This window comes from Oculina patagonica, unplaced genomic scaffold (genome assembly GCF_052425735.1).
Source record: "Oculina patagonica isolate OP01 unplaced genomic scaffold, crgOcupat unplaced407, whole genome shotgun sequence".
Lineage (NCBI taxonomy): Eukaryota > Metazoa > Cnidaria > Anthozoa > Scleractinia > Oculinidae > Oculina > Oculina patagonica.
The window spans coordinates 1-12,215 of record NW_027558263.1 but is presented as its reverse complement, the minus strand read 5'-3'; the positions used below and the strand labels follow the sequence as shown (position 1 = coordinate 12,215).

General features: G+C 39.2%; 1 long non-coding RNA gene across 1 annotated transcript; it reads left to right on the top strand.

Moving 5' to 3' along the window:
- The first annotated feature begins 809 nt into the window (after positions 1-809).
- On the top strand, positions 810-3,180 carry LOC144640684 (uncharacterized). Its single transcript, XR_013568428.1, has 4 exons — positions 810-1,312; positions 1,788-1,853; positions 2,065-2,429; positions 2,460-3,180. It is a non-coding gene; the product is annotated as an uncharacterized LOC144640684 (long non-coding RNA).
- The last annotated feature ends 9,035 nt before the right edge of the window (positions 3,181-12,215 follow it).

Sequence of the window (12,215 nt, the reverse complement as noted above, 5' to 3'; positions counted from 1 at the left end):
ACTAAACTCCGAGTTATTTCTCGAGCGAAAGCCTTCTCTTGTAAGGTGGCTTACAATACTTAAGACGTACGTTAGACCATCCCGTCTTCGGGATTTTATGGCTAGCCTGATGATGCGGCTGAAAATCGTTTACTGAAAACCAGTAAACCATTTATCAGTGAACGCAGTCAATCAAAATGACGTCAAAATTTGTTGCCATGGCAACGTCAAAAGGACCAAAGATACTCTCTTTAGGTCTTTTGACGTTAATAACTTTAAACCTTCTTTGTAAAGGATAACGAGAAATTTCTAAAAACATAAGGGAAAAAGGTTTTGGCTGATAAATGAGGGAAACTAAAAAAAATTCAAAAAATTCAAAAAATCCTTACAAAATAACAAAAAACGTCTAAAAACATAACGGAGCTTTAAGGTTATAGACTTCGAAAAAGGTTTTGGCTGGTAAACGGAGGGATACAAGGAGAGATATAAATCCGTGGGACTTATGAGCGGTTTGAAAAGTAACAACAAAACCGCTTGACAAATGAAAGAAATTTGACTTGTTTACGATCTGCGAGTAAAACAAGGGAATCATGTGGCGGGTGGGGTGGGGGGAAGTGAGGAGCTGATAACCGAAGAATAACTGCATAACTTATAATCGAGAGGTTTCTGTAAAATTTGGCCAAAATATTCACAATTTAGCAATTTGGAATAAAATTGTATTGGTACTGATTTGTTTTGTTAAAATATTTCGAGAGTTATTTAGTACTAGGACTCAGAAAGTTCATCAAAGCTGTACCAACTGGAAAAAACTGAGAGAAGTTAAATAGAATTCTGGCACGCTTTGAGATTTTGTTGTTTTCTACGCAATTAACGGCTGTGCAGCTATTTCATATGAGCAATCACATTCATTGAAATAACACACGGTCATTTTAGCGTTTCTCCGCTACTGTCCGCAAAGAAAAGAATAGCCAAGATGTCGTATTTTTTTTTTCAAATTCTACGTGTAATATAATTTCTATTGATAATAAGCTTGTTGTATAGTTTTTCTTACAAATGCGCGCGTACGTTTTTTTCCGAAACTCGATGGTATGGAGTAACCTTGACATTGAGTTCGTCATTTTCAGGGGTCGACACGAAAATGGCAATATTGTTCTTTCACTCAGTAAAATGTGAGTAATGAATGATCCGTAAACGAGACAAAGAAAAATAGCCTTAGTTAATAATGTTCCTTTTTCCCGCCAGGTTAAGACATTTTAAAGAAAGTAACGCCATTTTGGATTGCAGTGATTAGCTCTTGGACTCTGGCGCATGTTAACAATGGAAACTTCTTGGAGTAAGTTCATCATTATCCTGTCGTTTACCATAAAAAATATCAGTCTAAGAGTTATAAAAATCATTACCTTACTAGAAAATATTTTCTTTATATACAAGCACTGAACAAAAGAGTTATAAAGTAATCAGTAAGAATCGTTAAATGAATTAAATGATCCTCGCAGTATACAAGCAATTTAAACAGCCTGAAAAAAAATTAACGCTACAACGGTACTCGAACCCATGACGTTTGCGATTTCCAGCACGTTGCATCATCAAATGAGATATAAAACCTTGATATCATTGGAGCAGGTCAATTATAGGTTCGAGAATTGATATTTCAAGTTGGTTAACTCGAAACTGACAAATATGATCAGTAAAATATGACGTATTTATTAGTTAAAGAGAATTAAACTAAAATCGTTCCTGAACGTTCGACTAAACAAAGGTAATAACCTAAGACAGCACGAGTCAGCAATGTTTTCATTTTTCTCTAGGTTCAACGGAGATACGAGTGATTAGCTCTTGGACTCTGGCGCATCTTGACATGAAAACATCTGAGAGTAAGTTCATCATAGTTATTATCTTAGTATTTTTGTTCTGCCGTTTAATCATAATAAGTATCAGTCCAAAAGTGATCAAAATCCACTATCTCCTTACCATATCGATACCTTGTCAGCTATCTCATGAAGAAATCCGTTAGCTAGGAAATACTGTCTTGATAAACTAGTAACAAAAAAATTATAAGTTAACAATGTTTCCTTTTTTCACCAGGTTGAATACAGATTGGAAAGAAGTGCATCCATTTCAGATTGCAGTGATTGGCTCGACTCTGGCGCAAGCTGACATTGGAAATAAGATAAGTTCATCATAGTTATCTTGTCTTTATGTCGTGTACCTTAAAAAATTTCAGTTCAAGAGTGATCAAAATCTATTATCTCCTTTCCACATATATTGTCAATCATCGTTTGAAGAAAATCGAAAACTAGGAAATTGTCTTGATATACTTGCAAAAAAGTTACCGGGTATAATGTTATCAGTAAGGAACGAGATATTCCGAGTTGGTTAATTTGAAACTGTCATATGTTGTTGTTACTGAATATCAGGGTAAAATTCGAATTCTGTTAGCAAACTTGTTAGTAAAAGTTCCGCCGAATAAAAGAATAAAGAAAAAAATGGTCGCTCAATTTTTGATTTTTTTAAAAAAAAAAAAATTGCACAGATGACAAAACAACGTGCCAACGCTTCATTTGACTCATTTGGCATAACTCGTGATTACTTTCATTGAAGAGAAATATAAGTTATCAAATAAGAACATCACCATGGAAACAATTTGTATAAAAAATTGGGATAAAAAACTATTTTCTCTTTACAGTATTCTATTTATAGAGTTGGTGGAAGAACACAAATTGATCAAATTGAGACTGTTGTAACATTCATTGCTTAAAATTAATTTGAAGAAAAAGACATTTTAAAAACTTGCATCATTTAGTTCGCTGTGACACGCCATGCAACATAAAGCAAGCAGCTCACAAGAAATAAAGCTGTACATTTCCATTAAAAGTCCAAGATTGATCCAAATTTAATATCTCCTTACCGTAAAATCATTCACTAAGATATATTGTCTTTGTGCGCCAGCAACATTAAAAACTGATAACGAAAACAGTACAGTTCAATGTTGGTTAGAATCAATGTGAGGTTGTTCGGATCGATGTAAAATGTATTACTGTGCGTTCTATTTGTAGGCCTTCTCGCGATCGGGCAGTCTTTTTTATGCGCTAAAAAACGTACACAGAGGACTGCTACGCAGGCTAGTGCAAATTAGTCAAACAAATTTAATCTATTTTTGTGCAAATTAAGAGTACGACGCATTTGATCGAATTTGGAATGTGAGATTTTCCAACTTGAAATATCAATTCTCGAACCTATAATTGACCTGCTCCAATGATATCAAAATTCAAATTAAGGAAAGTTCATTTAATACGAAGGGGGGCGGTGGAGACAGGGGGCGGGGCTGGGGGTTGGGAGCTAAAGATTCAGCATTATTAACCTGAAAAAAAATCAAGGCCAGAAAAATCAAGGTGTTTTTTGTTTTCTATCTGGGATCAAGGGAGGTTAAAGGAATTCCTTGTATGATTCAACCCATACACCTAAAAACTCGGGAAGCAATAGAAGTGCTTATTTATAACAAATTAAGAAAAAAGTTAGAATGGCTTGAAATACTGAATAGGTAAATCAGTTGTTTACACCGCTATATCAAAAAAGGAAAATAGTAAAGAGAAGAAAGAGCAAAGAAGAAAAACATTAATGGCAGAAAGATATGCGAAGAAAGCAAGACAGTCTTGACAAAGACCTTAACCAGAAACTGTGCAACAAAAGCTGGAACATATCAAGCTCCTCCCAAGGTTTCACATCAAGGTCCTAGAATATCTCATCCAAGGAGATGTGATGAATGACGTGAAGCAAACCACAGTATATTTAGATCTGCTAAGGGCAAGGAAACTGGTAAAGCACTAAAAAGACAAAGCAGACGATGTTACTTGTCAAGAGTCCGACAGACTGATCCATACAGCCTCCTCTGAAAATGACAGTGGTGATGCCAGTGATGAAAATGTCAAGCTGACGAGGAAGATATCACTCCAGTGTCGCAAATTATTTAAAAAATAAAAAGTCAAAACGGGTTTTCTGTGTCGTTAGGAAGTGAAAATTTTTAAGTTGATTTTTATAACAAAAGAAAACCTAAAAACTTAAATATCAATAGAAAAACCCTGCGCCACTCCCCCCTTGTGACCCATTATTTTTCCCACATTCACCCCCTCCCACCTCCCCACACACAACTAAAAAAATTCAGAGTCCTTTTCGGCATCTTGATATCTCTTCCACCAATCCCTTGTACGTTTTTGTATTAAATGAACTTTCCATGACCAAATTTACAAAATACTATAGCCTTTCGTTAAAAAAAACACTCCAACACTCCACTCCATCTTTTCCAATACAATTGAAGAAACGTGGATTTAACAATAGTGACCTTTTGCAAGCAAAAATGATCGTGCCAGTACAAAAGTTAAAATCAATAAGTTTGTATTTGTGCATCGCAGTTAAATGCATCAACAGTTGTCTTTTTACATTAGGTTTAAAAGTTTCTATTATACATCCTGATGTGTATTTTAATTTTGGACTCGAGGAGAAATTAGATTTTGATCACTCTCACTTCGGCATTAATGAGTTAGAGTGGTTTTCAGTTGAGTAATATAAGTTATTTTCGTTTGCATTGGTTTAAATCACCTTGATCAGTGATTGATTTAAAACTCTCGCGCCACTTTCTAAACCAAAGTAAATCGTGTCTCGCTTACGCACATAATCCCGCGCTTCGTGCCGGCTACATGTATTTGCTTCAAGTTTTGATAAATTCGCTGGACTGTCTATGTTCTTTGTGATTAGTTAAAGTGATTACTTTGGTTTTGGTCTTGTGACATTCAATTGAAAACTGCTCTAAACAGAAATCATACGTTTACATTTTCCTTCCTTAGAGCTATTATAATTAATTAATCATGTCAGGAACCAACAGCAGCAAAATGACATAAATTAAAATAAAGAAAACACTTCAGGTCGCCCTTTCGATTTGTTGGATACATTTAAGATGAATTCTTACATCAGTCACGTTTATTCCATGTTATGTATTCTAATATATTTTCAATGTTTGATCCTCTCAGCAGATACTCAAAGATTGAAAAGTAAAGAAAATGAACCACACAGCGCCTGAGTGAAATAAAGACAAGTACAGGAACATTTGGAAACAATTTTGTTTTCATGTGGAGATCGTTTACAACTTGTTGTCTGAATTTCGGCAATTACTGAGTGTAAATAAAGAAACGTTAAAAATAAACATTTGATTTGTACATGATAGAAAACTGTTGAACAATGCGATTGCTCTTAAAGATGCAAACATTCAGAAGAGACCGGCAGAAAGAATTAATCAGAAAAAACGATCTAGAAGATGGTTGCAATCTAGTACCTAAATAAATTTTAAGTAGAAATAGCTATTTCACGTAAATGTTTATTTATTGGTCAAATGTAAATAAAGATACTGAGAATAAAAATAGAGATTAAAAAAGAGTTCATTAAAGTGTAGGCAAGTGATGTATTTAACTTGATATCACTTAAGGAAAAAAGTTTTATCTTCATTGAGTCATTATGGTTGTCAGTGATCACCGAACTTACAATAAAAGAGTTATATAAATTTTGATTACTTCACTGATGTAAAAGAGCAGATTAAAGGCTTGACCCAAATGCTCTTAAAAACTCTCTATAACATAACATTACTTATTGATTAAGGAGAAAAAAGGATAAATAAGCCGCACCACTTGAAAAGTGAATGCGGTAAACCCTGTGTGGTTGTCCTTTACATTTAAATTTAGTTTATTCTTATGAGCAAATCCCTCTACCTAAAGAAAGAAATACTGCTAGAGATATTTACGGCTCCTTTGGGAGAAGTCTTGGCCCCATCCAAAATTCTCCACTTTCCTTGGGGAAGATTATGGAAGGTAATTTAACTATGATCCATAATCCGTCAACCTCCTAAAAGAAAAGGTTGCGGGTTTAAGTTTAACTCTCGCCTGCAATCCTCCATCCTCCTAGAAGTGAAGATAATAAGTGGAGTTTTTCTCCCTTCCACAATCCCTCACTCTCCAAGAGGAAGGAGAAGACTATAGGGGAAAGGTTAAATACCATGAGCAATCTTCATTCTCCTGCAGGAGAAGGTTGTAGGAGGACGTCTTACTCCCATCCATAATCCTCCACTCTCCCAGCGGAAAAGTGTGTGGAAAGAAGTTAAATAAGAGTCTACATACTTCTCCTCTGAGACAAGTGCAGGAGGCTGATTGGGAATAGATGTCTGTCCGTCAGTCTTTTCATCCAGACGAGTAAAGGATTGTACATGAAAAATAAACTTTCTTTCAACATTTTTCTTCTCCGGGAAAGTGGATGATTGTGCAGAGGAGTAAACTCTCTTCAGTAATCTTCGCTTCGAGGTGGTGGGATGATTGTGTTTTGGAGTAAAACTGCATCCTACAATAGAGTCCTCGTGTGGTTGGAGGACAGTGGATGAAAAATGAACTCCCTCCCACAACCTTCCGGCTCTAAAAATGTTGAGAATTTGGGATGGAATTTAGACGTCCCAACAGTGGTAGTGAATGTCTCTGTCAAATTACCTTTCTTTGGAAGGGGGAATTCCAAAAGAGAATAAATTAAATTTAAATGTTAACGTACAAACGCAATACTACACACATCAGATTGTGCAGAAAATTGTTCTGTTCAGGTTGAGTGAATTTATATGAATAAATTAACCCGTGGAAGGGTGAGTGGGAGTACCTCCCCCTCGCTCTCTCCTTCTCCGAGTGGAGGGGGAGAAGGGTGAGTGGGAGTACCTCCCCCTCGCTCTCTCCTTCTCCGAGTGGAGGGGGAGAAGGGGTGAGTGGGAGTACCTCCCCCTCGCTCTCTCCTTCTCCGAGTGGAGGGGGAGAAGGGTGAGTGGGAGTACCTCCCCCTCGCTCTCTCCTTCTCCGAGTGGAGGGGGAGAAGGGTGAGTGGGAGTACCTCCCCCTCGCTCTCTCCTTCTCCGAGTGGAGGGGGAGAAGGGTGAGTGGGAGTACCTCCCCCTCGCTCTCTCCTTCTCCGAGTGGAGGGGGAGAAGGGTGAGTGGGAGTACCTCCCCCTCGCTCTCTCCTTCTCCGAGTGGAGGGGGAGAAGGGTGAGTGGGAGTACCTCCCCCTCGCTCTCTCCTTCTCCGAGTGGAGGGGGAGAAGGGTGAGTGGGAGTACCTCCCCCTCGCTCTCTCCTTCTCCGAGTGGAGGGGGAGAAGGGTGAGTGGGAGTACCTCCCCCTCGCTCTCTCCTTCTCCGAGTGGAGGGGGAGAAGGGTGAGTGGGAGTACCTCCCCCTCGCTCTCTCCTTCTCCGAGTGGAGGGGGAGAAGGGTGAGTGGGAGTACCTCCCCCTCGCTCTCTCCTTCTCCGAGTGGAGGGGGAGAAGGGTGAGTGGGAGTACCTCCCCCTCGCTCTCTCCTTCTCCGAGTGGAGGGGGAGAAGGGTGAGTGGGAGTACCTCCCCCTCGCTCTCTCCTTCTCCGAGTGGAGGGGGAGAAGGGTGAGTGGGAGTACCTCCCCCTCGCTCTCTCCTTCTCCGAGTGGAGGGGGGAGAAGGGTGAGTGGGAGTACCTCCCCCTCGCTCTCTCCTTCTCCGAGTGGAGGGGGAGAAGGGTGAGTGGGAGTACCTCCCCCTCGCTCTCTCCTTCTCCGAGTGGAGGGGGAGAAGGGTGAGTGGGAGTACCTTCCCCTCGCTCTCTCCTTCTCCGGAGTGGAGGGGGGGAGAAGGGTGAGTGGGAGTACCTCCCCCTCGCTCTCTCCTTCTCCGAGTGGAGGGGGAGAAGGGTGAGTGGGAGTACCTCCCCCTCGCTCTCTCCTTCTCCGAGTGGAGGGGGAGAAGGGTGAGTGGGAGTACCTCCCCCTCGCTCTCTCCTTCTCCGAGTGGAGGGGGAGAAGGGTGAGTGGGAGTACCTCCCCCTCGCTCTCTCCTTCTCCGAGTGGAGGGGGAGAAGGGTGAGGTGGGAGTACCTCCCCCTCGCTCTCTCCTTCTCCGAGTGGAGGGGGAGAAGGGTGAGTGGGAGTACCTCCCCCTCGCTCTCTCCTTCTCCGAGTGGAGGGGGAGAAGGGTGAGTGGGAGTACCTCCCCCTCGCTCTCTCCTTCTCCGAGTGGAGGGGGAGAAGGGTGAGTGGGAGTACCTCCCCCTCGCTCTCTCCTTCTCCGAGTGGAGGGGGAGAAGGGTGAGTGGGAGTACCTCCCCCTCGCTCTCTCCTTCTCCGAGTGGAGGGGGAGAAGGGTGAGTGGGAGTACCTCCCCCTCGCTCTCTCCTTCTCCGAGTGGAGGGGGAGAAGGGTGAGTGGGAGTACCTCCCCCTCGCTCTCTCCTTCTCCGAGTGGAGGGGGAGAAGGGTGAGTGGGAGTACCTCCCCCTCGCTCTCTCCTTCTCCGAGTGGAGGGGGAGAAGGGTGAGTGGGAGTACCTCCCCCTCGCTCTCTCCTTCTCCGAGTGGAGGGGGAGAAGGGTGAGTGGGAGTACCTCCCCCTCGCTCTCTCCTTCTCCGAGTGGAGGGGGAGAAGGGTGAGTGGGAGTCACATTTCTAACCTTCTACTACTTCTCCTTGTCACGCCCGCTGTATTATAATATAAAGTAAGTAATAATGACACAGTATTTTTGCCGTACGCACCTTTGAGGTCGTCCAGCTAGTTTATTCTTCTATGTCCAGTTGCTTATCTTTTTGGTAGAAGGTTTTAAAGAGCCTTTCATTGGGGATTTTTTATTTTGTCTTCTTCACCTTCTTTACAGGGGTTACATTTATTTCTAGGAGCATCTGTTTTAATACCAATCTATCTTCTACCAATATGGTTGGAACTTGGTGCCTAACTTGGATGTTTTAATCAAAATGTCGTCATATCATGACTACAAAATCTTAAGTTAAGTTTGAAAAGTATAGTTGAAATTTTCGTCAGAAAAAGTGAACGTTAACGCTGAAAACGTGTTTTCGTTGTGTTGATTTTCGGATTCGTTGTGGCATGTTGACTTTTCTGTAGTGTTGCTTCACTGTTGCTGTTCTTGCATATTTCCTCTCCTTTCAAGCTTTGTGCCTGTTGACAAGATTCAACAAAAGCAATACATTAAAAGGTGTGTTCAGGAGGTTAATTATTTGTCCTACTTTATTTAACTTCAATCTAAAACTCTGCCATATATGATGGACGTTTTTTAACGGCAAGATTGAGGTATGCACTTTTTGAAAAAACAGATTCTTATATTTATAGCTTGCAATTGTCAAGTGAAAGATACATACAAATGAATTGCCTTGCATTAGTGAATAACTATGGAATTTTGTTTTTGATAAAGTAGCATATGGATGTGTGCTTCTTTTTCGTTTTGATTTTTAATCAAAGCTAAGTGACTTTTTAAAAGAAAAAAAAATTACATCATAGCTGAAATTAATGAAAGCTACATGCACGGTTAAGTCGGAAACTTCAGTCATTCTGTCAAAATTGTTTTGTGGATTTGCTCGCACTTTAATAAACTACTGTAACCGATTATTAGTAATAGCTAGTTAATTATTACAAATCCACCACTTTTGTCAACTTCGATTCGATAAACAAGATATGTAAAACAACAATCCTGTATACGTATTCATGTATCGTTGTGATCTCAGCTTAACAGGAAGATTGTGTCACTACAACAATTCGCAACATTGATTGTACTCTAGAATTTTTATCACTTATATCGATTAGTAATAAACTTTGAATTCAGTGAGATCATTTATGAGGAATCATTTATCGGAAGACTTTTTCTGTTCTACATTTTTTACTTGAAGCAGTTTAAAACTGGAACTAAAAATTAGCAACGACAAACGCTTTAATTTAAACAGCATGAATAAAAACTTGTAATTCCGGCGTTTATCTGCTTTTGAGTAACCTGATCCTGCATCACGGTCACTGAGCATTTCTGTGGCATTTGAGAAGCGAGCCAGGCTTTCACAAATTTGAAACTCTTTAATTTAAACGCAACAACTAACACTGTAAATATACTTGGTCTGTGGCGATCGGTAGATGTAATTTCAGTAGAATGATTCATCCGATCTGAGATTTTTAAACACTAAATTTTCGGTGGCCTCTGTCCACCTTCATCAGAGTATTGAAAATGAGTTCGTTAAAATATTAGCGCGCGCTAGGCATGTTTGAATACGCCATCCAATCTTTAACACTGTATTCACATTAAATTTGCAGGATGTTTAACAAAAACAGTTTGTCCAGCATGTAGATCGATTATTTATAAAATTGAAATTAATCCTCATTTTAGAACTATCGACTATATTTTAAGGTGAACAAAGTGAACTTAAATCATGAAGCTATTCTTTTCCTGAAGAACGTTATAGAGTCACAATTTGGGAAAGTTATACAGGTTCTCCAGTGTTATAATGTTACTTAACAGCTTTCGTCAAATTTTATTAGTCACATGACTTAACAAGCAATTACTAGTGTTTTATAGCGTCATTTCTCACCAATCAAAATATATTAAAGTAACTAAGCATCCTTCGGAATCCTTTTTTAGTATCAATCCTCTGATATTTATGGCTTTTGCTGATTGTCCAATTTCTAACTGGCAATTCAGAGAGCGTAATAGAACATCAAGACCATTTGATGAGTTTCTATATTCTCAAAACTTTTCTGTTTGACAATGAATTGATACAGTAAGGAGAAATTGTAAGTTGATCATCAATCTTGAGAATTAAAAATTGCATTGCTAACTGGCCAATGTTGTATTTATTCACTTTCGTTCCTAATCTGGTTTCTATAAGTTTACTATCCGAAAGCGAGAGCGTTTGACTTGACTTAATAAACATGTTGCTTGATGAATAAATCTTAAATTAAACTTCTTTTCAACAAAATTGAAAGATTTTTCTCCACCTTCAAAGTTGTGAAAAAACACCATTTTCTTTAACTGGTGGCGAATTGGCCTATATGTGACCTCAGAAGGTTTTCAACAATGAAGTTCGGAGAAGACATTCTGGCCTGATCACTGGATTCCAACATGTCATGCACTCCCGGTGAAAACTCGTGTTACGTAAATGTATAGAAAGATCCCCATATAAGGACTTCCATAAAGACGCCCCTACCCTCTCCCCAAAAATATATATAAGTCCCCGAAATCACAGATCGAAGTATAATTCCGATTATAAGCAATTCTAAAGTTTCTCCCTCTTCTCCAAGAACAGACGGTTATGCATGGATTTCAAATTTAGCTCCAAGAGAACAATAAACACTAAATGATTTCTGCATATATGTCGTTCTGTATGTTCAGATGAGTTTTGAATAAAAATACACCAATTCCTTTTTGTCAGGAGGTTTTTTATTCTTTAATTCTCCGCGAATCATATATTCTTTTTGGTAAAAAGTTGTGTCCTTCTCTGAGTACTCTTTAAACCTACGTTAGTATAGCTCTATAGAAGAAGAATTTCTACAAGTTAAATTTGAGGTGTCGTTTTTTATATCAGCTGGTCGACGGTTTTCCTGTTCAATGTGAATCAAAAAAGTGAAAAACGCCTTGACTAGGTCATATGTAATTTTGTCATGCAGGCCTTCTGACGTCACAATCTTTGATTTTCAAACATTGTCATGTATTTTTTTAATATTGAGTGTTGGCTGAACGCTGACTCTAAACTAGAAAATTCGCAAAATGTTACATCACGCAATTTTGAAGTATCTTAAGTCTTTTATGCGCCTTCTGGCGCAAAGAGACGTGATGATGATGATAAGTCTTTTAATGTCAAAAGCCCACTGAATGGCTGAATTTCTAAGCTATGTTTCAGTTATGATATAAAACACATAGTTGTAAAACAATTCATTTCATAGTAATTTGAAGTTTCTGGACTTAATTTGTTTTTTTCGAATTAGCAAAGTTTCCATGTCAATCCTTAAAGGGAACCTCTGTTCTTGAGGCAAGTTGACGTTGAGTTGTTTGAATTAATGCCTAAACTACAAATTTTACAGGACAGGGGAGAAAGAACATTTAATAACAACCGTAAACGGAAAAGATTATGGCTTTTAAATTTCCCGCTCGGCGCCATTTTTGGATTTATGACGTCAGTGCGTTGCCCAATTGTTTCACACAAAAGAACCTCTGCTTTCTAATAATAGGGGGCAACGCAGTGACGTCATAAAATTCAAAATGGCGGCGCGCGGGAAATTTAAAAGCACAAAAATTGACAAATCAAAGGCCCAGTATTCTAATGAAAAAGCGAATCCGCGACTTTAAACAACCAAAACGATTTTAGACTGTGGTAAACTTGTTATTTTGACCAGAACTGTTTTACAGTCGAGGTTCCCTTTAAAAAAC